This window comes from Pseudophryne corroboree, chromosome 11 (genome assembly GCF_028390025.1).
Source record: "Pseudophryne corroboree isolate aPseCor3 chromosome 11, aPseCor3.hap2, whole genome shotgun sequence".
NCBI classification, from domain to species: domain Eukaryota; kingdom Metazoa; phylum Chordata; class Amphibia; order Anura; family Myobatrachidae; genus Pseudophryne; species Pseudophryne corroboree.
In genome coordinates, this window is record NC_086454.1 from 169,385,330 (window position 1) to 169,405,504 (window position 20,175).

The following is a 20,175-nucleotide window of genomic DNA, read 5'->3' on the forward strand; positions in this document are numbered from 1 at the left end:
CACTGATTTTTGTAAATATGTACGAAAAGCTAAAAAAGGTAGTTATAGAAATGTATGTAATTATATGAATTTTACTATATAACCCAAATAAGCGTTGATGTAAATATATGTACAATAATTGCAATAAAATGTGTCTTCTAAGAATCTAACATTTTAGAAAAAAATGTTTAGCTCTCCCTCATGAATGAGGTTTCTTGGTGTATTGGTAACCACTCTGATCTTTGAATCCAGTGATCTGTATTTAAATCTTGGTAGGTCGTATTGGTTTTTTGTAAGTACCGTTCAGTTTATATTTCTCTGAGAGTACATTCTAATAAAAACAGTTTAAATGCTTCCTCATGAATGAGGTTTCTTGGTGTATTTGTAACCATTTTGGACTCTGAATCCATGATTTGTATTTACATCTTGGTAGGTCCTATTGTTTTTTTGTAAGTATTATGCAGTTCATATTTCTGAGAAAGAAAATATCTATAAATTGCATAAATTAAGAATCATACACACTGAGAGACAGGGTTATCTGTAATATAATTCCAATAAAATGTAACCTCTAAGAATCTTACACTGTGAGAAATTTTTTTACATGCCACCATATGAATGAGCTTTCATGGTGTACTGTTAACAATTCTGCACTCTGAAACCATTAATCTGTATATACAAATTGGTAGGTCCTAATGGTTTTATTTGTAAATACAATGTAGTACATATCTCTCTGAATGAATATTTCTGTATCTTGTAGAAATTAAGATCTTACACTCTGAGAGAAAGTTTTATATGTGTTATTAGAAGGGAGATTCCATGGTGTTATGGTTAGCACTCTGCACTCTTAATCCAGTAAATTGAGTTCAAATCTCAGTGGGACCAGGTGCATTTTAGTACCTTCAGTTTAAGTCCTTGATTGACAAAAACTTTTCTTTTTTATACATATAATACATTTTTTAAATCACTGATTATTGTAAATATGTACTAAAATCTAAAAAAAAGGTAGTTATAGAAATGTTTGTAATTATATGAATTTTACTGTGTAATCCAAATAAGCATTGATGTAAATATATGTACAATAACTTCAATAAAATGTGTCTTCTAAGAATCTAACATTTTAGCATTTTTTTTATATGTTCCCTAATGAATGTGGTTTCTTGGTTTATTGGTAACCACTCCACTCTGATCTTTGAATACAGTGATCTGTATTTAAATCGGTAGGTCCTATTGGTTTTTTGTAAGTACCATTCAGTTCATATCTCTCTGAGAGTACATTCTTATAAAAATATTTAGATGCTCCCTAATGGATGAGGTTTCATGGTGTATTGGTAAACATTTGGGACTCTGAATCCATGATCTATATTTACATCTTGGTAGGTTATATTGGTTTTGTTGTAAGTACAATACAGTTAATATCTCTGAGAAAGAAAATATCTATAAATTGCATAAATTAGGAATCTTACACACTGAGAGACAGGTTTATCTGTCATTTAATTCCTATAAAATGTATCCACTAAGAATCTTATACTCTGACAAAAAATGTACATGCTACCATATGAATGAGGTTTCATTGTGTACTGTTAACAATTCAGGGCTCTGAAACCTATAATCTGTATAAAAATTTGGTAGGTCCTAATGGCTTTTTTTTGTAAATACAATGTAATACTTATCTCTCTGATTATTATTCCTGTAACTTGTAGAAAATAAGATCTCACACTCTAAGTGAAAGTAGTATATGTGGTGTTAGAAGAGAGGTTCCATGGTGTAATAGTTAGCACTCTGGACTCTGAATCCAGCGATCTGAGTTCAAATCTCAGTGGGATCTGATGTGTTTTAGTACCTTCCATTTAATTTCTTGATTGACAGAAAGTCTTCTTTTTCATGCATATAATATTTTTTTTAAATCACTGATTTTTGTAAATATGTACGAAAAGCTAAAAAAGGTAGTTATAGAAATGTATGTAATTATCTGAATTTTACTATATAACCCAAATAAGCATTGATGTAAATATATGTACAATAATTGCAATAAAATGTGTCTTCTAAGAATGTAACATTTTAGAAAAAAATGTTTAGCTCTCCCTCATGAATGAGGTTTCTTGGTGTATTGGTAACCACTCTGATCTTTGAATCCAGTGATCTGTATTTAAATCTTGGTAGGTCCTATTGTTTTTTTGTAAGTACCGTTCAGTTTATATTTCTCTGAGAGTACATTTTAATAAAAACTGTTTAAATGCTTCCTCATGAATGAGGTTTCCTGGTGTATTTGTAACCATTTTGGACTGTGAATCCATGATTTGTATTTACATCTTGGTAGGTCCTATTGTTTTTTTTGTAAGTTTTATGCAGTTCATATCTCTGAGAAAGAAAATATCTATAAATTGCATAAATTAAGAATCATACACACTGAGAGACAGGGTTATCTGTAATATAATTCCAATAAAATGTAACCTCTAAGAATCTTACACTGTGAGAAAAATTTTTACATGCCACCATATGAATGAGCTTTCATTGTGTACTGTTAACAATTCTGCACTCTGAAACCAATAATCTGTATATACAAATTGGTAGGTCCTAATGGTTTTATTTGTAAATACAATGTAGTACATATCTCTCTGAATGAATATTTCTGTATCTTGTAGAAATTAAGATCTTACACTCTGAGAGAAAGTTTTATACGTGTTATTAGAAGGGAGATTCCATGGTGTTATGGTTAGCACTCTGCACTCTGAACCCAGTAAATTGAGTTCAAATCTCAGTGGGACCAGGTGCATTTTAGTACCTTCAGTTTAAGTCCTTGATTGACAAAAACTTTTCTTTTTTATACATATAATACATTTTTTTAAATCACTGATTATTTAAAAAATGTACTAAAATCTAAAAAAAAAAGTAGTTATAGAAATGTTTGTAATTATATGAATTTTACTGTGTAATCCAAATAAGCATTGATGTTAATATATGTACAATAACTTCAATAAAATGTGTCTTCTAAGAATCTAACATTTTAGAAAAAAATGTTTAGATGTTCCCTAATGAATGTGGTTTCTTGGTGTATTGGTAACCACTCCACTCTGATCTTTGAATACAGTGATCTGTATTTAAATCTTGGTAGGTCCTATTGGTTTTTTGTAAGTACCATTCAGTTCATATCTCTCTGAGAGTACATTCTTATAAAATTATTTAGATGCTCCCTAATGGATGAGGTTTCATGGTGTATTGGTAAACATTTTGGACTCTGAATCCATGATCTATATTTACATCTTGGTAGGTTCTATTGGTTTTGTTGTAAGTACAATACAGTTCATATCTCTGAGAAAGAAAATATCTATAAATTGCATAAATTAAGAATCTTACACACTGAGAGACAGGTTTATCTGTCATTTAATTCCTATAAAATGTATCCACTAAGAATCTTATACTCTGACAAAAAATGTGCATGCTACCATATGAATGAGGTTTCATTGTGTACTGTTAACAATTCTGGACTCTGAAACCTATAATCTGTATAAAAATTTGCTAGGTCCTAATGGCTTTTTTTGTAAATACAATGTAATACTTATCTCTCTGATTATTATTCCTGTAACTTGTAGAAAATAAGATCTCACACTCTAAGAGAAAGTTGTATAGGTGGTGTTAGAAGAGAGGTTCCATGGTGTAATGATTAGCACTCTGGACTCTGAATCCAGCGATCCGAGTTCAAAGCTCAGTGGGACCTTATGTGTTTTTGTACCTTCAGTTAAAGTTCTTGATTGACAGAAAGTCTTCTTTTTCATACATATAATAATTTTTTTTAAATCACTGATTTTTGTAAATATGTACGAAAAGCTAAAAAAGGTAGTTATAGAAATGTATGTAATTATATGAATTTTACTATATAACCCAAATAAGCGTTGATGTAAATATATGTACAATAATTGCAATAAAATGTGTCTTCTAAGAATCTAACATTTTAGAAAAAAATGTTTAGCTCTCCCTCATGAATGAGGTTTCTTGGTGTATTGGTAACCACTCTGATCTTTGAATCCAGTGATCTGTATTTAAATCTTGGTAGGTCGTATTGGTTTTTTGTAAGTACCGTTCAGTTTATATTTCTCTGAGAGTACATTCTAATAAAAACAGTTTAAATGCTTCCTCATGAATGAGGTTTCTTGGTGTATTTGTAACCATTTTGGACTCTGAATCCATGATTTGTATTTACATCTTGGTAGGTCCTATTGTTTTTTTGTAAGTATTATGCAGTTCATATTTCTGAGAAAGAAAATATCTATAAATTGCATAAATTAAGAATCATACACACTGAGAGACAGGGTTATCTGTAATATAATTCCAATAAAATGTAACCTCTAAGAATCTTACACTGTGAGAAATTTTTTTACATGCCACCATATGAATGAGCTTTCATGGTGTACTGTTAACAATTCTGCACTCTGAAACCATTAATCTGTATATACAAATTGGTAGGTCCTAATGGTTTTATTTGTAAATACAATGTAGTACATATCTCTCTGAATGAATATTTCTGTATCTTGTAGAAATTAAGATCTTACACTCTGAGAGAAAGTTTTATATGTGTTATTAGAAGGGAGATTCCATGGTGTTATGGTTAGCACTCTGCACTCTTAATCCAGTAAATTGAGTTCAAATCTCAGTGGGACCAGGTGCATTTTAGTACCTTCAGTTTAAGTCCTTGATTGACAAAAACTTTTCTTTTTTATACATATAATACATTTTTTAAATCACTGATTATTGTAAATATGTACTAAAATCTAAAAAAAAGGTAGTTATAGAAATGTTTGTAATTATATGAATTTTACTGTGTAATCCAAATAAGCATTGATGTAAATATATGTACAATAACTTCAATAAAATGTGTCTTCTAAGAATCTAACATTTTAGCATTTTTTTTATATGTTCCCTAATGAATGTGGTTTCTTGGTTTATTGGTAACCACTCCACTCTGATCTTTGAATACAGTGATCTGTATTTAAATCGGTAGGTCCTATTGGTTTTTTGTAAGTACCATTCAGTTCATATCTCTCTGAGAGTACATTCTTATAAAAATATTTAGATGCTCCCTAATGGATGAGGTTTCATGGTGTATTGGTAAACATTTGGGACTCTGAATCCATGATCTATATTTACATCTTGGTAGGTTATATTGGTTTTGTTGTAAGTACAATACAGTTAATATCTCTGAGAAAGAAAATATCTATAAATTGCATAAATTAGGAATCTTACACACTGAGAGACAGGTTTATCTGTCATTTAATTCCTATAAAATGTATCCACTAAGAATCTTATACTCTGACAAAAAATTTACATGCTACCATATGAATGAGGTTTCATTGTGTACTGTTAACAATTCAGGGCTCTGAAACCTATAATCTGTATAAAAATTTGGTAGGTCCTAATGGCTTTTTTTTGTAAATACAATGTAATACTTATCTCTCTGATTATTATTCCTGTAACTTGTAGAAAATAAGATCTCACACTCTAAGTGAAAGTAGTATATGTGGTGTTAGAAGAGAGGTTCCATGGTGTAATAGTTAGCACTCTGGACTCTGAATCCAGCGATCTGAGTTCAAATCTCAGTGGGATCTGATGTGTTTTAGTACCTTCCATTTAATTTCTTGATTGACAGAAAGTCTTCTTTTTCATGCATATAATATTTTTTTTAAATCACTGATTTTTGTAAATATGTACGAAAAGCTAAAAAAGGTAGTTATAGAAATGTATGTAATTATCTGAATTTTACTATATAACCCAAATAAGCATTGATGTAAATATATGTACAATAATTGCAATAAAATGTGTCTTCTAAGAATGTAACATTTTAGAAAAAAATGTTTAGCTCTCCCTCATGAATGAGGTTTCTTGGTGTATTGGTAACCACTCTGATCTTTGAATCCAGTGATCTGTATTTAAATCTTGGTAGGTCCTATTGTTTTTTTGTAAGTACCGTTCAGTTTATATTTCTCTGAGAGTACATTTTAATAAAAACTGTTTAAATGCTTCCTCATGAATGAGGTTTCCTGGTGTATTTGTAACCATTTTGGACTGTGAATCCATGATTTGTATTTACATCTTGGTAGGTCCTATTGTTTTTTTTGTAAGTTTTATGCAGTTCATATCTCTGAGAAAGAAAATATCTATAAATTGCATAAATTAAGAATCATACACACTGAGAGACAGGGTTATCTGTAATATAATTCCAATAAAATGTAACCTCTAAGAATCTTACACTGTGAGAAAAATTTTTACATGCCACCATATGAATGAGCTTTCATTGTGTACTGTTAACAATTCTGCACTCTGAAACCAATAATCTGTATATACAAATTGGTAGGTCCTAATGGTTTTATTTGTAAATACAATGTAGTACATATCTCTCTGAATGAATATTTCTGTATCTTGTAGAAATTAAGATCTTACACTCTGAGAGAAAGTTTTATACGTGTTATTAGAAGGGAGATTCCATGGTGTTATGGTTAGCACTCTGCACTCTGAACCCAGTAAATTGAGTTCAAATCTCAGTGGGACCAGGTGCATTTTAGTACCTTCAGTTTAAGTCCTTGATTGACAAAAACTTTTCTTTTTTATACATATAATACATTTTTTTAAATCACTGATTATTTAAAAAATGTACTAAAATCTAAAAAAAAAAGTAGTTATAGAAATGTTTGTAATTATATGAATTTTACTGTGTAATCCAAATAAGCATTGATGTTAATATATGTACAATAACTTCAATAAAATGTGTCTTCTAAGAATCTAACATTTTAGAAAAAAATGTTTAGATGTTCCCTAATGAATGTGGTTTCTTGGTGTATTGGTAACCACTCCACTCTGATCTTTGGATACAGTGATCTGTATTTAAATCTTGGTAGGTCCTATTGGTTTTTTGTAAGTACCATTCAGTTCATATCTCTCTGAGAGTACATTCTTATAAAATTATTTAGATGCTCCCTAATGGATGAGGTTTCATGGTGTATTGGTAAACATTTTGGACTCTGAATCCATGATCTATATTTACATCTTGGTAGGTTCTATTGGTTTTGTTGTAAGTACAATACAGTTCATATCTCTGAGAAAGAAAATATCTATAAATTGCATAAATTAAGAATCTTACACACTGAGAGACAGGTTTATCTGTCATTTAATTCCTATAAAATGTATCCACTAAGAATCTTATACTCTGACAAAAAATGTGCATGCTACCATATGAATGAGGTTTCATTGTGTACTGTTAACAATTCTGGACTCTGAAACCTATAATCTGTATAAAAATTTGCTAGGTCCTAATGGATTTTTTTTGTAAATACAATGTAATACTTATCTCTCTGATTATTATTCCTGTAACTTGTAGAAAATACGATCTCACACTCTAAGAGAAAGTTGTATAGGTGGTGTTAGAAAAGAGGTTCCATGGTGTAATGATTAGCACTCTGGACTCTGAATCCAGCGATCCGAGTTCAAAGCTCAGTGGGACGTTATGTGTTTTTGTACCTTCAGTTTAAGTTCTTGATTGACAGAAAGTCTTCTTTTTCATACATATAATATTTTTTTTTAAATCACTGATTTTTGTAAATATGTACGAAAAGCTAAAAAAGGTAGTTATAGAAATGTATGTAATTATATGAATTTTACTATATAACCCAAATAAGCGTTGATGTAAATATATGTACAATAATTGCAATAAAATGTGTCTTCTAAGAATCTAACATTTTAGAAAAAAATGTTTAGCTCTCCCTCATGAATGAGGTTTCTTGGTGTATTGGTAACCACTCTGATCTTTGAATCCAGTGATCTGTATTTAAATCTTGGTAGGTCCTATTGTTTTTTTGTAAGTACCGTTCAGTTTATATTTCTCTGAGAGTACATTCTAATAAAAACTGTTTAAATGCTTCCTCATGAATGAGGTTTCCTGGTGTATTTGTAACCATTTTGGACTCTGAATCCATGATTTGTATTTACATCTTGGTAGGTCCTATTGTTTTTTTGTAAGTATTATGCAGTTCATATCTCTGAGAAAGAAAATATCTATAAATTGCATAAATTAAGAATCATACACACTGAGAGACAGGTTTATCTGTAATATAACTCCAATAAAATGTAACCTCTAAGAATCTTACACTGTGAGAAATTTTTTTACATGCCACCATATGAATGAGCTTTCATGGTGTACTGTTAACAATTCTGAACTCTAAAACCAATAATCTGTATATTCAAATTGGTAGGTCCTAATGGTATTATTTGTAAATACAATGTAGTGCATATCTCTCTGAATGAAAATTTCTGTATCTTGTAGAAATTAAGATCTTACACTCTGAGAGAAAGTTTTATATGTGTTATTAGAAGGGAGATTCCATGGTGTTATGGTTAGCACTCTGTACTCTGAATCCAGTAAATTGAGTTCAAATCTCAGTGGGACCAGGTGCATTTTAGTACCTTCAGTTTAAGTCCTTGATTGACAAAAACTTTTCTTTTTTATACATATAATACATTTTTTAAATCACTGATTATTGTAAATATGTACTAAAATCTAAAAAAAAGGTAGTTATAGAAATGTTTGTAATTATATGAATTTTACTGTGTAATCCAAATAAGCATTGATGTAAATATATGTACAATAACTTCAATAAAATGTGTCTTCTAAGAATTTAACATTTTAGAATTTTTTTTATATGTTCCCTAATGAATGTGGTTTCTTGGTTTATTGGTAACCACTCCACTCTGATCTTTGAATACAGTGATCTGTATTTAAATCGGTAGGTCCTATTGGTTTTTTGTAAGTACCATTCAGTTCATATCTCTCTGAGAGTACATTCTTATAAAACTATTTAGATGCTCCCTAATGGATGAGGTTTCATGGTGTTTTGGTAAACATTTTGGACTCTGAATCCATGATCTATATTTACATCTTGGTAGGTTATATTGGTTTTGTTGTAAGTACAATACAGTTAATATCTCTGTGAAAGAAAATATCTATAAATTGCATAAATTAGGAATCTTACACACTGAGAGACAGGTTTATCTGTCATTTAATTCCTATAAAATGTATCCACTAAGAATCTTATACTCTGACAAAAAATGTACATGCTACCATATGAATGAGGTTTCATTGTGTACTGTTAACAATTCAGGGCTCTGAAACCTATAATCTGTATAAAAATTTGGTAGGTCCTAATGGCTTTTTTTTGTAAATACAATGGAATACTTATCTCTCTGATTATTATTCCTGTAACTTGTAGAAAATAAGATCTCACACTCTAAGTGAAAGTAGTATATGTGGTGTTAGAAGAGAGGTTCCATGGTGTAATAGTTAGCACTCTGGACTCTGAATCCAGCGATCTGAGTTCAAATCTCTGTGGGATCTGATGTGTTTTAGTACCTTCCGTTTAATTTCTTGATTGACAGAAAGTCTTCTTTTTCATGCATATAATAATTTTTTTAAATCACTGATTTTTGTAAATATGTACGAAAAGCTAAAAAAGGTAGTTATAGAAATGTATGTAATTATATGAATTTTACTATATAACCCAAATAAGCGTTGATGTAAATATATGTACAATAATTGCAATAAAATGTGTCTTCTAAGAATCTAACATTTTAGAAAAAAATGTTTAGCTCTCCCTCATGAATGAGGTTTCTTGGTGTATTGGTAACCACTCTGATCTTTGAATCCAGTGATCTGTATTTAAATCTTGGTAGGTCCTATTGGTTTTTTGTAAGTACCGTTCAGTTTATATTTCTCTGAGAGTACATTCTAATAAAAACAGTTTAAATGCTTCCTCATGAATGAGGTTTCCTGGTGTATTTGTAACCATTTCGGACTCTGAATCCATGATTTGTATTTACATCTTGGTAGGTCCTATTGTTTTTTTGTAAGTATTATGCAGTTCATATCTCTGAGAAAGAAAATATCTATAAATTGCATAAATTAAGAATCATACACACTGAGAGACAGGGTTATCTGTAATATAATTCCAATAAAATGTAACCTCTAAGAATCTTACACTGTAAGAAAAATTTTTACATGCCACCATATGAATGAGCTTTCATGGTGTACTGTTAACAATTCTGCACTCTGAAACCAATAATCTGTATATACAAATTGGTAGGTCCTAATGGTTTTATTTGTAAATACAATGTAGTACATATCTCTCTGAATGAATATTTCTGTATCTTGTAGAAATTAAGATCTTACACTCTGAGAGAAAGTTTTATATGTGTTATTAGAAGGGAGATTCCATGGTGTTATGGTTAGCACTCTGCACTCTGAATCCAGTAAATTGAGTTCAAATCTCAGTGGGACCAGGTGCATTTTAGTACCTTCAGTTTAAGTCCTTGATTGACAAAAACTTTTCTTTTTTATACATATAATACATTTTTTTAAATCACTGATTATTTAAAAAATGTACTAAAATCTAAAAAAAAAGTAGTTATAGAAATTTTTGTAATTATATGAATTTTACTGTGTAATCCAAATAAGCATTGATGTTAATATATGTACAATAACTTCAATAAAATGTGTCTTCTAAGAATCTAACATTTTAGAAAAAAATGTTTAGATGTTCCCTAATGAATGTGGTTTCTTGGTGTATTGGTAACCACTCCACTCTGATCTTTGAATACAGTGATCTGTATTTAAATCTTGGTAGGTCCTATTGGTTTTTTGTAAGTACCATTCAGTTCATATCTCTCTGAGAGTACATTCTTATAAAAATATTTAGATGCTCCCTAATGGATGAGGTTTCATGGTGTTTTGGTAAACATTTTGGACTCTGAATCCATGATCTATATTTACATATTGGTAGGTTCTATTGGTTTTGTTGAAAGTACAATACAGTTCATATCTCTGAGAAAGAAAATATCTATAAATTGCATAAATTAAGAATCTTAAACACTGAAAGACAGGTTTATCTGTCATTTAATTCCAATAAAATGTATCCACTAAGAATCTTATACTCTGACAAAAAATGTACATGCTACCATATGAATGAGGTTACATTGTGTACTGTTAACAATTCTGGACTATGAATCCTATAATCTGTATAAAAATTTGGTAGGTCCTAATGGCTTTTTTTGTAAATACAATGTAATACTTATCTCTCTGATTATTATTCCTGTAACTTGTAGAAAATAAGATCTCACACTCTAAGAGAAAGTTGTATAGGTGGTGTTAGAAGAGAGGTTCCATGGTGTAATGATTAGCACTCTGGACTCTGAATCCAGCGATCCGAGTTCAAAGCTCGGTGGGACCTTATGTGTTTTTGTACCTTCAGTTTAAGTTCTTGATTGACAGAAAGTCTTCTTTTTCATACATATAATATTTTTTTTTAAATCACTGATTTTTGTAAATATGTACGAAAAGCTAAAAAAGGTAGTTATAGAAATGTATGTAATTATATGAATTTTACTATATAACCCAAATAAGCGTTGATGTAAATATATGTACAATAATTGCAATAAAATGTGTCTTCTAAGAATCTAACATTTTTAGAAAAAAATGTTTAGCTCTCCCTCATGAATGAGGTTTCTTGGTGTATTGGTAACCACTCTGATCTTTGAATCCAGTGATCTGTATTTAAATCTTGGTAGGTCCTATTGGTTTTTTGTAAGTACCGTTCAGTTTATATTTCTCTGAGAGTACATTCTAATAAAAACAGTTTAAATGCTTCCTCATGAATGAGGTTTCCTGGTGTATTTGTAACCATTTCGGACTCTGAATCCATGATTTGTATTTACATCTTGGTAGGTCCTATTGTTTTTTTTGTAAGTATTATGCAGTTCATATCTCTGAGAAAGAAAATATCTATAAATTGCATAAATTAAGAATCATACACACTGAGAGACAGGGTTATCTGTAATATAATTCCAATAAAATGTAACCTCTAAGAATCTTACACTGTGAGAAAATTTTTTACATGCCACCATATGAATGAGCTTTCATGGTGTACTGTTAACAATTCTGCACTCTGAAACCAATAATCTGTATATACAAATTGGTAGGTCCTAATGGTTTTATTTGTAAATACAATGTAGTACATATCTCTCTGAATGAATATTTCTGTATCTTGTAGAAATTAAGATCTTACACTCTGAGAGAAAGTTTTATATGTGTTATTAGAAGGGAGATTCCATGGTGTTATGGTTAGCACTCTGCACTCTGAATTCAGTAAATTGAGTTCAAATCTCAGTGGGACCAGGTGCATTTTAGTACCTTCAGTTTTAGTCCTTGATTGACAAAAACTTTTCTTTTTTATACATATAATACATTTTTTTAAATCACTGATTATTTAAAAAATGTACTAAAATCTAAAAAAAAGTAGTTATAGAAATGTTTGTAATTATATGAATTTTACTGTGTAATCCAAATAAGCATTGATGTTAATATATGTACAATAACTTCAATAAAATGTGTCTTCTAAGAATCTAACATTTTAGAAAAAAATGTTTAGATGTTCCCTAATGAATGTGGTTTCTTGGTGTATTGGTAACCACTCCACTCTGATCTTTGAATACAGTGATCTGTATTTAAATCTTGGTAGGTCCTATTGGTTTTTTGTAAGTACCATTCAGTTCATATCTCTCTGAGAGTACATTCTTATAAAATTATTTAGATGCTCCCTAATGGATGAGGTTTCATGGTGTATTGGTAAACATTTTGGACTCTGAATCCATGATCTATATTTACATCTTGGTAGGTTCTATTGGTTTTGTTGTAAGTACAATACAGTTCATATCTCTGAGAAAGAAAATATCTATAAATTGCATAAATTAAGAATCTTACACACTGAGAAACAGGTTTATCTGTCATTTAATTCCTATAAAATGTATCCACTAAGAATCTTATACTCTGACAAAAAATGTACATGCTACCATATGAATGAGGTTTCATTGTGTACTGTTAACAATTCTTGACTCTGAAACCTATAGTCTGTATAAAAATTTGCTCGGTCCTAATGGATTTTTTTTGTAAATACAATGTAATACTTATCTCTCTGATTATTATTCCTGTAACTTGTAGAAAATAAGATCTCACACTCTAAGAGAAAGTTGTATAGGTGGTGTTAGAAGAGAGGTTTCATGGTGTAATGATTAGCACTCTGGACTCTGAATCCAGCGATCCGAGTTCAAAGCTCAGTGGGACCTTATGTGTTTTTGTACCTTCAGTTTAAGTTCTTGATTGACAGAAAGTCTTCTTTTTCATACATATAATATTTTTTTTTAAATCACTGATTTTTGTAAATATGTACAAAAAGCTAAAAAAGGTAGTTATAGAAATGTATGTAATTATATGAATTTTACTATATAACCCAAATAAGCGTTGATGTAAATATATGTACAATAATTGCAATAAAATGTGTCTTCTAAGAATCTAACATTTTAGAAAAAAATGTTTAGCTCTCCCTCATGAATGAGGTTTCTTGGTGTATTGGTAACCACTCTGATCTTTGAATCCAGTGATCTGTATTTAAATCTTGGTAGGTCCTATTGGTTTTTTGTAAGTACCGTTCAGTTTATATTTCTCTGAGAGTACATTCTAATAAAAACAGTTTAAATGCTTCCTCATGAATGAGGTTTCCTGGTGTATTTGTAACCATTTCGGACTCTGAATCCATGATTTGTATTTACATCTTGGTAGGTCCTATTGTTTTTTTTGTAAGTATTATGCAGTTCATATCTCTGAGAAAGAAAATATCTATAAATTGCATAAATTAATAATCATACACACTGAGAGACAGGGTTATCTGTAATATAATTCCAATAAAATGTAACCTCTAAGAATCTTACACTGTGAGAAAATTTTTTACATGCCACCATATGAATGAGCTTTCATGGTGTACTGTTAACAATTCTGCACTCTGAAACCAATAATCTGTATATACAAATTGGTAGGTCCTAATGGTTTTATTTGTAAATACAATGTAGTACATATCTCTCTGAATGAATATTTCTGTATCTTGTAGAAATTAAGATCTTACACTCTGAGAGAAAGTTTTATAAGTGTTATTAGAAGGGAGATTTCATGGTGTTATGGTTAGCACTCTGCACTCTGAATCCAGTAAATTGAGTTCAAATCTCAGTGGGACCAGGTGCATTTTAGTACCTTCAGTTTAAGTCCTTGATTGACAAAAACTTTTCTTTTTTATACATATAATACATTTTTTTAAATCACTGATTATTTAAAAAATGTACTAAAATCTAAAAAAAAAGTAGTTATAGAAATGTTTGTAATTATATGAATTTTACTGTGTAATCCAAATAAGCATTGATGTTAATATATGTACAATAACTTCAATAAAATGTGTCTTCTAACAATCTAACATTTTAGAAAAAAATGTTTAGATGTTCCCTAATGAATGTGGTTTCTTGGTGTATTGGTAACCACTCCACTCTGATCTTTGAATACAGTGATCTGTATTTAAATCTTGGTAGGTCCTATTGGTTTTTTGTAAGTACCATTCAGTTCATATCTCTCTGAGAGTACATTCTTATAAAAATATTTAGATGCTCCCTAATGGATGAGGTTTCATGGTGTATTGGTAAACATTTTTGACTCTGAATCCATGATCTATATTTACATATTGGTAGGTTCTATTGGTTTTGTTGAAAGTACAATACAGTTCATATCTCTGAGAAAGAAAATATCTATAAATTGCATAAATTAAGAATCTTAAACACTGAAAGACAGGTTTATCTGTCATTTAATTCCAATAAAATGTATCCACTAAGAATCTTATACTCTGACAAAAAATGTACATGCTACCATATGAATGAGGTTACATTGTGTACTGTTAACAATTCTGGACTCTGAAACCTATAATCTGTATAAAAATTTGGTAGGTCCTAATGGCTTTTTTTGTAAATACAATGTAATACTTATCTCTCTGATTATTATTCCTGTAACTTGTAGAAAATAAGATCTCACACTCTAAGAGAAAGTTGTATAGGTGGTGTTATAAGAGAGGTTCCATGGTGTAATGATTAGCACTCTGGACTCTGAATCCAGAGATCCGAGTTCAAAGCTCAGTGGGACCTTATGTGTTTTTGTACCTTCAGTTTAAGTTCTTGATTGACAGAAAGTCTTCTTTTTCATACATATAATATTTTTTTTTAAATCACTGATTTTTGTAAATATGTACGAAAAGCTAAAAAAGGTAGTTATAGAAATGTATGTAATTATATGAATTTTACTATATAACCCAAATAAGCGTTGATGTAAATATATGTACAATAATTGCAATAAAATGTGTCTTCTAAGAATCTAACATTTTAGAAAAAAATGTTTAGCTCTCCCTCATGAATGAGGTTTCTTGGTGTATTGGTAACCACTCTGATCTTTGAATCCAGTGATCTGTATTTAAATCTTGGTAGGTCCTATTGGTTTTTTGTAAGTACCGTTCAGTTTATATTTCTCTGAGAGTACATTCTAATAAAAACAGTTTAAATGCTTCCTCATGAATGAGGTTTCCTGGTGTATTTGTAACCATTTCGGACTCTGAATCCATGATTTGTATTTACATCTTGGTAGGTCCTATTGTTTTTTTTGTAAGTATTATGCAGCTCATATCTCTGAGAAAGAAACTATCTATAAATTGCATAAATTAAGAATCATACACACTGAGAGACAGGGTTATCTGTAATATAATTCCAATAAAATGTAACCTCTAAGAATTTTACACTGTGAGAAAATTTTTTACATGCCACCATATGAATGAGCTTTCATGGTGTACTGTTAACAATTCTGCACTCTGAAACCAATAATCTGTATATACAAATTGGTAGGTCCTAATGGTTTTATTTGTAAATACAATGTAGTACATATCTCTCTGAATGAATATTTCTGTATCTTGTAGAAATTAAGATCTTACACTCTGAGAGAAAGTTTTATATGTGTTATTAGAAGGGAGATTCCATGGTGTTATGGTTAGCACTCTGCACTCTGAATCCAGTAAATTGAGTTCAAATCTCAGTGGGACCAGGTGCATTTTAGTACCTTCAGTTTAAGTCCTTGATTGACAAAAACTTTTCTTTTTTATACATATAATACATTTTTTTAAATCACTGATTATTTAAAAAATGTACTAAAATCTAAAAAAAAGTAGTTATAGAAATGTTTGTAATTATATGAATTTTACTGTGTAATCCAAATAAGCATTGATGTTAATATATGTACAATAACTTCAATAAAATGTGTCTTCTAAGAATCTAACATTTTAGAAAAAAATGTTTAGATGTTCCCTAATGAATGTGGTTTCTTGGTGTATTGGTAACCACTCCACTCTGATCTTTGAATACAGTGATCTGTATTTAAATATTGGTAGGTCCTATTGGTTTTTTGTAAGTACCATTCAGTTCATATCTCTCTGAGAGTACATTCTTATAAAATTATTTAGATGCTCCCTAATGGATGAGGTTTCAAGGTGTATTGGTAAACATTTTGGACTCTGAATCCATGATCTATATTTACATCTTGGTAGGTTCTATTGGTTTTGTTGTAAGTACAATACAGTTCATATCTCTGAGAAAGAAAATATCTATAAATTGCATAAATTAAGAATCTTACACAATGAGAGACAGGTTTATCTGTCATTTAATTCCTATAAAATGTATCCACTAAGAATCTTATACTCTGACAAAAAATGTACATGCTACCATATGAATGAGGTTTCATTGTGTACTGTTAACAATTCTGGACTCTGAAACCTATAATCTGTATAAAAATTTGCTAGGTCCTAATGGATTTTTTTTGTAAATACAATGTAATACTTATCTCTCTGATTATTATTCCTGTAACTTGTAGAAAATAAGATCTCACACTCTAAGAGAAAGTTGTATAGGTGGTGCTAGAAGAGAGGTTCCATGGTGTAATGATTAGCACTCTGGACTCTGAATCCAGCGATCCGAGTTCAAAGCTCAGTGGGACCTTATGTGTTTTTGTACCTTCAGTTAAAGTTATTGATTGACAGAAAGTCTTCTTTTTCATACATATAATAATTTTTTTTATATCACTGATTTTTGTAAATATGTACGAAAAGCTAAAAAAGGTAGTTATAGAAATGTATGTAATTATATGAATTTTACTATATAAACCAAATAAGCGTTGATGTAAATATATGTACAATAATTGCAATAAAATGTGTCTTCTAAGAATCTAACATTTTAGAAAAAAATGTTTAGCTCTCCCTCATGAATGAGGTTTCTTGGTGTATTGGTAACCACTCTGATCTTTGAATCCAGTGATCTGTATTTAAATCTTGGTAGGTCCTATTGGTTTTTTGTAAGTACCGTTCAGTTTATATTTCTCTGAGAGTACATTCTAATAAAAACAGTTTAAATGCTTCCTCATGAATGAGGTTTCCTGGTGTATTTGTAACCATTTTGGACTCTGAATCCATGATTTGTATTTACATCTTGGTAGGTCCTATTGTTTTTTTGTAAGTATTATGCAGTTCATATCTCTGAGAAAGAAAATATCTATAAATTGCATAAATTAAGAATCATACACACTGAGAGACAGGGTTATCTGTAATATAATTCCAATAAAATGTAACCTCTAAGAATCTTACACTGTGAGAAAAATTTTTACATGCCACCATATGAATGAGCTTTCATGGTGTACTGTTAACAATTCTGCACTCTGAAACCAATAATCTGTATATACAAATTGGTAGGTCCTAATGGTTTTATTTGTAAATACAATGTAGTACATATCTCTCTGAATGAATATTTCTGTATCTTGTAGAAATTAAGATCTTACACTCTGAGAGAAAGTTTTATATGTGTTATTAGAAGGGAGATTCCATGGTGTTATGGTTAGCACTCTGCACTGTGATTCCAGTAAATTGAGTTCAAATCTCAGTGGGACCAGGTGCATTTTAGTACCTTCAGTTTAAGTCCTTGATTGACAAAAACTTTTCTTTTTTATACATATAATACATTTTTTTAAATCACTGATTATTTAAAAAATGTACTAAAATCTAAAAAAAAAAGTAGTTATAGAAATGTTTGTAATTATATGAATTTTACTGTGTAATCCAAATAAGCATTGTTGTTAATATATGTACAATAACTTCAATAAAATGTGTCTTCTAAGAATCTAACATTTTAGAAAAAAATGTTTAGATGTTCCCTAATGAATGTGGTTTCTTGGTGTATTGGTAACCACTCCACTCTGATCTTTGAATACAGTGATCTGTATTTAAATCTTGGTAGGTCCTATTGGTTTTTTGTAAGTACCATTCAGTTCATATCTCTCTGAGAGTACATTCTTATAAAAATATTTAGATGCTCCCTAATGGATGAGGTTTCATGGTGTTTTGGTAAACATTTTGGACTCTGAATCCATGATCTATATTTACATATTGGTAGGTTCTTTTGGTTTTGTTGAAAGTACAATACAGTTCATATCTCTGAGAAAGAAAATATCTATAAATTGCATAAATTAAGAATCTTAAACACTGAAAGACAGGTTTATCTGTCATTTAATTCCAATAAAATGTATCCACTAAGAATCTTATACTCTGACAAAAAATGTACATGCTACCATATGAATAAGGTTACATTGTGTACTGTTAACAATTCTGGACTCTGAAACCTATAATCTGTATAAAAATTTGGTAGGTCCTAATGGCTTTTTTTGTAAATACAATGTAATACTTATCTCTGATTATTATTCCTGTAACTTGTAGAAAATAAGATCTCACACTCTAAGAGAAAGTTGTATAGGTAGTGTTAGAAAAGAGGTTCCATGGTGTAATGATTAGCACTCTGGACTCTGAATCCAGCGATCCGAGTTCAAAGCTCAGTGGAACCTTATGTGTTTTTGTACCTTCAGTTTAAGTTCTTGATTGACAGAAAGTCTTCTTTTTCATACATATAATAATTTTTTTTAAATCACTGATTTTTGTAAATATGTACGAAAAGCTAAAAAAGGTAGTTATAGAAATGTATGTAATTATATGAATTTTACTATATAACCCAAATAAGCGTTGATGTAAATATATGTACAATAATTGCAATAAAATGTGTCTTCTAAGAATGTAACATTTTAGAAAAAAATGTTTAGCTCTCCCTCATGAATGAGGTTTCTTGGTGTATTGGTAACCACTCTGATCTTTGAATCCAGTGATCTGTATTTAAATCTCGGTAGGTCCTATTGTTTTTTTGTAAGTACCGTTCAGTTTATATTTCTCTGAGAGTACATTCTAATAAAAACTGTTTAAATGCTTCCTCATGAATGAGGTTTCCTGGTGTATTTGTAACCATTTTGGACTGTGAATCCATGATTTGTATTTACATCTTGGTAGGTCCTATTGTTTTTTTGTAAGTATTATGCAGTTCATATCTCTGAGAAAGAAAATATCTATAAATTGCATAAATTAAGAATCATACACACTGAGAGACAGGTTTATCTGTAATATAACTCCAATAAAATGCAACCTCTAAGAATCTTACACTGTGAGAATTTTTTTTACATGCCGCCATATGAATGAGCTTTCATGGTGTACTGTTAACAATTCTGAACTCTAAAACCAATAATCTGTATATTCAAATTGGTAGGTCCTAATGGTTTTATTTGTAAATACAATGTAGTGCATATCTCTCTGAATGAATATTTCTGTATCTTGTAGAAATTAAGATCTTACACTCTGAGAGAAAGTTTTATATGTGGTATTAGAAGGGAGATTCCATGGTGTTATGGTTAGCACTCTGTACTCTGAATCCAGTAAATTGAGTTCAAATCTCAGTGGGACCAGGTGCATTTTAGTACCTTCAGTTTAAGTCCTTGATTGACAAAAACTTTTCTTTTTTATACATATAATACATTTTTTAAATCACTGATTATTGTAAATATGTACTAAAATCTAAAAAAAGGTAGTTATAGAAATGTTTGTAATTATATGAATTTTACTGTGTAATCCAAATAAGCATTGATGTAAATATATGTACAATAACTTCAATAAAATGTGTCTTCTAAGAATCTAACATTTTAGAATTTTTTTTATATGTTCCCTAATGAATGTGGTTTCTTGGTTTATTGGTAACCACTCCACTCTGATCTTTGAATACAGTGATCTGTAATTAAATCGGTAGGTCCTATTGGTTTTTTGTAAGTACCATTCAGTTCATATCTCTCTGAGAGTACATTCTTATAAAAATATTTAGATGCTCCCTAATGGATGAGGT

The 20,175-nt window shown here is 30.0% G+C and overlaps 3 non-coding genes across 3 annotated transcripts; all 3 read left to right on the forward strand.

The window, feature by feature from the left end:
- The first annotated feature begins 1,732 nt into the window (after nt 1–1,732).
- On the forward strand, nt 1,733–1,804 carry TRNAQ-CUG (transfer RNA glutamine (anticodon CUG)). The gene has a single exon. It is a non-coding gene; the product is annotated as a tRNA-Gln (tRNA).
- A 3,703-nt stretch (nt 1,805–5,507) lies between these two features.
- Nucleotides 5,508–5,579, forward strand: TRNAQ-CUG (transfer RNA glutamine (anticodon CUG)). Its single transcript has one exon. It is a non-coding gene; the product is annotated as a tRNA-Gln (tRNA).
- A 5,592-nt stretch (nt 5,580–11,171) lies between these two features.
- TRNAQ-CUG (transfer RNA glutamine (anticodon CUG)) lies at nt 11,172–11,243 on the forward strand. The gene has a single exon. It is a non-coding gene; the product is annotated as a tRNA-Gln (tRNA).
- The last annotated feature ends 8,932 nt before the right edge of the window (nt 11,244–20,175 follow it).